Below are 6,602 nucleotides of genomic sequence, written 5' to 3' on the forward strand. Positions count from 1 at the left end.
GCCTTGTGCGGGGCTGGCTGCTGAGGAGCGCTGCCGGAGAGGGAGGGGAAGCGGGCCCGGGGAGGCCGCGGGCGGCCCGAGCCCCTCGTGCTGCCCGGCCGGGGCTCGGTGCCGGAGTCGGGAGCGAGGAGAAGGCGGCGGGGCGTGGGCCGGCGGTCGGGGCGGTGGCCGAGGGCGGTGCGGGTGTCCGTGGCGTCGCGGGGGACTACAGCTCCCGGCGTGCTCCGCGGCGGCCGAGGACTACGAGTCCCGTCGTGCCGGCGGGTCCGCCGGGGAACGGCTCCATCCGGGTCCCGGCCACTGCTGTGGGCGACTCGTCGCCATTACGGGCAAGCGGTCGCCCGCCAGTGCCGTCGTTGGTGCTGCAGCGCTCGGCCTGTGTGACCTCCGCCATGAACAAGATCCGCCGCTGCAACTGCGCTGCGCCCGGCAGCGAAGGGCAGCAGCCGCGATGCGCCTCGGCCGGGCCTGCCGCGGGGGAGAGTGAGCCCGAAGGCGGTAAGAGCGGGAGGAGCGGCCGGCGCCCGAGCCGCAGGCGGGGGGCCAGGCTGTCCCGTCGGCCCGCCCGCGGGTCGGGGCTGCGGGAGCTCTGAGGCGGCCGCGGCGCGCGCGGGTCGGTTCAGCCGCCGCCGAGGGAAGCGCGCGCCCGCTCCGCTCCACACAGGGCCGGTCCCGCGGCGCCCGCCGAGCGGTGAGGGGCGCGGGGTGGGTGTATGCGGCGGCTTCCGAGCGGGGCCGGGGCCGGCCTGGGGAAGCGGGAATGCTGAGGCCGGGCAGCGGGCGCTTCCCTTAGTACGGAAAGGCCGTCGGGGCCGGGCGCTGGGGCGGCCCCTCCCGGGGCTCCCGGCCTGCGTCGGGCCGTGCCGAGCTGGAGAGGGGCCGGGGAGGGCGGCGGTGTCCGGCGGGGTTTGGAGCGGCTGCGGCGGTGCTTGTGTCGCTCCGGGCCGGAGCACCTGGAGAGCAGGTGCTTAAGGTGAGCGGGCTTTTAAGGCACCGTTCCCTGGCTGTGAGCACAGGCTGTGCCTGTGCCTCTGACACACCCGGCAAACATGCTGCACAGCCAGGGCTGTGGGCACAGCGTGGGCCCTGAAAACGAGCTGTGGATGGCGATAGCCGTGGGATGGCTTGGCAGGTGATCCTGGCAGGTAGCTGCTCCTGCAACCTTGAATTATTTTCATTGTTCGATGCAGACATCCATGGGTGATCAGACAGCTGTGGTAAAAGATGTGGACATGTCAGAAGAGATGCAGCAACATGCTGTGGAGCTTGCCCTTTTGGCCATAGAGAAATATAATGTTGAAAGAGAAACTGCAGCCCTTATAAAGAGGGTAAATGATTGCTTGTAATATCGTTTTGTTGAACACCATCCACACCAGAAGTTAAGCAGGGTGGGTGTTGCTACACTTTTTGGAAAAGCAAGTTTTGCGGACACAAGACACATTGGACTTTTCTTGTGGGCTGGTATTCCTGCGTTCCTTTTCCCACGCCTTACATATACCTTTCCTAGTTTTTGTTTTGCAATACCTTCTATTTTTAATTGTTTTTTCATTACCTCATTGTCTAGCAGAATAGGAGAGTGTCTACTGGCCTTTCTCAGTGTGACTGATTAGCTGGTGGAAAATACAGCCCTTTGAAGTCTGCTGTAAGTTTCCTCTGAGGGAATGCCTTTTTTTACCTACTCCTTGACTTAAATTGTGTTTAAATTAGTCTTAAGGTTCTATGCATAGTTCTGTAACATTTGTGCAGATTGGCTAGCTGGTTCAAAATTTGCAGGGAAAAGTAATTTTCTGCACATCTTCCGTATTTGCATCTTCTTTTTATGTGCTGAACCATGCTAAAATCCCATGTCTTGGAGCACTGTTTATCTGGTGTTCACAAAATACCTGGTTTTATATATGCATGAAGAATAACGGATGCACAAAAGATCTAGGTCTGGTACACTTTCTGCTTTGCCATCTCAAGAGAATAAAGAAATCTAAGAGTCCCAGTGGAGGTTAAATGTTACATGAATCTGAGTGGAAAACCTGTTTGAAAAGTCGTTCACCTAAATGGTACAATTGCTTCTGTTGGGGAGGGTTTCCTTTCCTGTCACCCTAACAGAGATATAAGTAGGTATATTTTTTCCACTTGTACGAATGACATTCTATGTTAGTGGAGAGCAGAGGGTTTGAGCTCGACAGATTTTCCTTGAGTCTCCTAGTTGGAACCTGAGAAATTGTGGTGAGGAGATAACTTATCCAGGGTCGTAATAACTGATCAGAAATGCTTGCATGCTCGCACAGAAAGTTTCCTCATTTGAGAGCTGTTGCATGACAGTGTATAATCACCGACTGGAATGTTCTGCTTGTAGTAGAGCTGTATATCTTGGTTTTTGAAATGTGTGGTAGGCTTCTGAGTATGATGGGAGAACATAATCGCATGACTTGGTGCTTCAAGGGTATAGCTGGAGAATGTGGTATGACTTTGGGGGGGAATTGCAGTCTCTGGGCTTATTCTGCTCAGCTAGGAAGTGCTGTGGTCTTTTTTTTTTTTGTCTAAGCAGCAAGTGAGGTATAAGAGGTAACACAATCCTTATACTTAAAAGCATACACTGCTTCTTAATTGCCTTTTCAAAAAGTTATGCTTGTTAAGAAGAGACACATTAATGACATAATCTATAGTCAACTTTTGGGTGAGAACTGTGCTAATACTGAGTTCCCAGTGATCTCTTCTGCAGGAGTTTGAGAAGAAATACAGTCCCACTTGGCACTGCATTGTAGGAAGGAAATTTGGCAGCTGTGTGTCTCATGAGACCAAGCACTTCATCTTCCCTTGTGCATGGAGTAAATATTCTTCTGTTTAAAGCTGGTTAGAGCTGTGGATTGTTGTTCAGAGTTGCTTGTGCTTACAGGACTGCACACTAACGGCAGTGGCCTAGTGCCTTCAGCCTTCCTGAGGAAGCAGACCTTGGTCATCAGGGGTAACGTCAGGGATTTTTCTGGAGTGGTTGGTGGTTTTGTTGTGTTTAGGGGAAAAAAAGAAAAGAAAAGGAAAAAAAAAAGCCTTGTATTTATTTTCTTTCCTAAATTGGCTTCTTTGCTAATAAAAATGTTATGTGTGTTCCATCTTTAAGAGTTTTACAGCTGTTTTCTCTTTTTCCCTAATGTTGCTTGTGCTCCTCCTCATTTCCCTGTGAGCAACCACCTTTCAAAGAAATCTCTTCTCAAATCCAGAATATCTGCATGCTGAGCTAAACGCACAAGTAAGTCAGTAACCCAACACTGTGCAGAGGAGCCCTGTGGTTAGACGGGACCGTGCTCTGTCAGAGACAAATGGCCATTACAGCAAGCCTTCGGCTGGGGTCGAAGGCAGTCCATTTGCCCGATGGCTGTCTCCCAGTGACTTGGAGTTCAGGACTGCCCTGGCAGGTGTGTGGAGCCTTGAGGATAAGCTCAGCGTCCTGTGTGTGTTTCCAGTAACCAAAGTCTCTGCTGATAGCAGCTTCCTTATTGAGAAGAAGCTCAGAAGCTGCTTCCCTGGCTTCACTCAAAGCTTTTTGCCCAGTGGGAGGTAATGGGGAGCGCTCAGCCGGGCACTGGTTTTACGGTAAATCCATCTGCCAGAGAGCACCGGGGGGCTTTAGCTGAGTCTCCTTCCTATTCACTTACAGCGTCCTCAGTATCACAGTACTTTTAGAAAGCGTCCAGGCTGTCGCCGGTCTCCCTCGGTGTTCCCGCCGTTACCGGGTCGGCAGGAGGGGGCACTGCGGGCGCGCTCCCGCCGCCGGGGCGGAGGGGCTGCTCAGCCACCGCGCGTTCCCGTCGCTATGGGAACGGGTGCAGGCGCGGGGCATGCTGGTGTGAAAGGGAACGCGCCCCCAGGAGGGGCCCGGTCCTGGCCAATGAGCGCCCGGGGCGGGCGGTGGCAGTGACCAATGGCTGGCGGCCGGTGCGCAGGGGGCGGGGCTGGGACGCTCGGAGTGTCGGTTAAACCATCGCGGCGGAGCGAGCTGCGGGTCCGCCTGGTTCTGGTTCCTCCGCTTCGCTTCACGCAAGGCCGGTCCCGCGGCGCCCATGAAACGGTGAAGGGGAGGCGTCGCTGATGCGCGAGGGGAGCTTTGTGAGGGCCGGGCGGGGCCCCGTGCGGATCCCGAGCGGGGCCGGGTCCCACCCGGGTACTGGGAAGGCTGAGGCTGGGCAGCCGCCACCGAGAGCGGTGCGTGTCCCGGCGCTCCCCCGTGCCAGAGCCCTTCCCCAGCGGCCGCCTCCACCTTTCCCGCGTCCCTGGGAGCGGCATGCGGGAGCCTTCCCTGCAGCCGCGCGGGGCTCCGAGCCCTTGGCGGAAGGTGCTGGGCTCGGTTCGCCTCCCCTCGGTAGGGAAGGGCCGTCGGGGCCGGGCGCTGGAGCGGCCGCGCCCTCTCCCGGGGCTCCCGGCCTGCGTCGGGCCGTGCCGAGCTGGAGAGGGGCCGGGGAGGGCGGCGGTGTCCGGCGGGGTTTGGAGCGGCTGCGGCGGTGCTTAAGGTGCTTAAGGTGAGCGGGCTTTTAAGGCACCGTTCCCTGGCTGTGAGCACAGGCTGTGCCTGTGCCTCTGACACACCCGGCAAACATGCTGCACAGCCAGGGCTGTGGGCACAGCGTGGGCCCTGAAAACGAGCTGTGGATGGCGATAGCCATGGGACGGCTTGGCAGGTGATCCTGGCAGGTAGCTGCTCCTGCAACTTTGAATGCTTTTCTTTGTTTATTACAGACATCCATGGATGATGAGACGGCTGTGATAAAGGATACACACATGCCAGAAGAGATGCAGTAAGGTGCTGTGGAGTGTGCCATTCAGTCTCTGGAGGAATGGAATGTTGAGCGTGACATTGCAGCTTGTATAAAGAGGATAAGTGTTTGCTCATAATGTGTTCCTACTGAATGCTATATGGACTTCAAAAATCAAGCAAAAATGTTGGTGGGTAAGTAGTTCTAGAGAAGCAATTTCTGTGGACACTAGGTAATCCAGTCACACTTTCTCTGCAGACTAGTGTCCTTATGTTCTTTTCTGTACTCCTTATATGTACTTTTCTGTTTTTGTTCCCCTTCTCGTTCACAGTTCCTTCTATTTAAGTCCTTTCCTCCATTCTCCAAAGGCAGCACTTGAATAGTAATACTGAGTTCCTAGTGGTCTCTTCTGCAGGAGCCTGACAGGACATATAATCCTACCTGGCAGTGCGCTGTGGGAAGGAATTTTGTGATGCATGAGACCAGTTGCTTCATCCTCGTCTGCCTGGGTCCTGTTACTATTCTTCTCCTCAAGGGTGCTTAGAGCCATGGACTGTTTCTCAAACTCTTGTCTCATTACTCAGTTGTGTGCTAATGGCATGAAGCCTGGTGCCTTCAGCCTTCCTGAGGAAGCGGACCTTGGCCTTCAAGGGCAATGGCAGGGATTTTGCTAGCATGTTTTTGTTGTAGTTAGGGGGAAAATAGCAAAAAAAAAGTATTCCTTGTATTTATTTTCTTTCCACAGCCAGCTTCTTTGCTAATAAAAGTGTTGTGTTCTGCATTTAAAAGTTTTATGGCTATGTACCCTCTTTTTCTAGTATTGCTTGTGCTATTTCTTATTTCCCTGTGGATGTGGATGACTAACTTTGTTAGAAAGTTTCTTTTCTCAAATCCAAAACATCTAAACACTGTGGTAACCACCCTCATAGTTTGGTTAGTAATTCTAAGAATAATAGACCTGAATAGGGAGCAAACAGGAGTTAAAAAAAGGCCTTTTATGAGGCTTCTCCTAAAATATTATTTATTAGCTCTGCCCTTTCGCACTCCACCCCTGCTTTTCTTGTAAGAAACCTAGGAACTGTTCTCCCACTGAACTTGAAGCTCTCATCCCTAGAATAATGGGAAAGGGATCAGCAGATGTGGTCAAGATCTTTGAATGTTATTTTAAGTGTTAATTAAAATGCCTTTAGAATCTCTGCTGCCCTGTGTTTTTTTTCCCTTTTCTTTTGCTTTGGAGGAAAAGTTAAAAAGTTTCACTTAAATTAGGCATTATAGAGTTATTTTTTACTTTCACAGTTGTTTGCTACAATTCAGTGGAAATACTCAATTCCTTATATCCTCTCAGGCCTCTCTGTTCATAAGCTTAACCCCTAGACCCTGCTTAAGTACTGACAGTGTTTAGTTCTTTCTGTTCCAAACCTCTCTTCTTCTTCTTCTGATCTGTTTTTTGGTTTTTTTTTTTTGATAATTTTTTGCCTCTCGCTTTGCTGGCCCCAAGGCCTGAGCTGTTTCTGTTTCTGCTGATGCCTCTTGGAGAACGGCTTTGGAAAATAAAGGACACGATCTACCCCAGCCGCCAGGTCGTTGTTTCTGGCTGCTTTGTGCCGTCCGGGCGGTGGCGGTGGGTGAGGCCGCGGGTCCCGCAGCCTTGTGCGGGGCTGGCTGCTGAGGAGCGCTGCCGGAGAGGGAGGGGAAGCGGGCCCGGGGAGGCCGCGGGCGGCCCGAGCCCCTCGTGCTGCCCGGCCGGGGCTCGGTGCCGGAGTCGGGAGCGAGGAGAAGGCGGCGGGGCGTGGGCCGGCGGTCGGGGCGGTGGCCGAGGGCGGTGCGGGTGTCCGTGGCGTCGCGGGGGACTACAGCTCC

The 6,602-nt window shown here is 54.0% G+C and overlaps 1 pseudogene; it reads left to right on the top strand.

Moving 5' to 3' along the window:
• The first annotated feature begins 511 nt into the window (after positions 1–511).
• LOC140660137 (dynein light chain 2, cytoplasmic-like) lies at positions 512–6,230 on the top strand (annotated as a pseudogene).
• Positions 6,231–6,602: the final 372 nt, after the last annotated feature.

Source organism: Ciconia boyciana, chromosome 15 (assembly GCF_034638445.1).
Source record: "Ciconia boyciana chromosome 15, ASM3463844v1, whole genome shotgun sequence".
Taxonomy (NCBI): Eukaryota; Metazoa; Chordata; class Aves; order Ciconiiformes; family Ciconiidae; genus Ciconia; species Ciconia boyciana.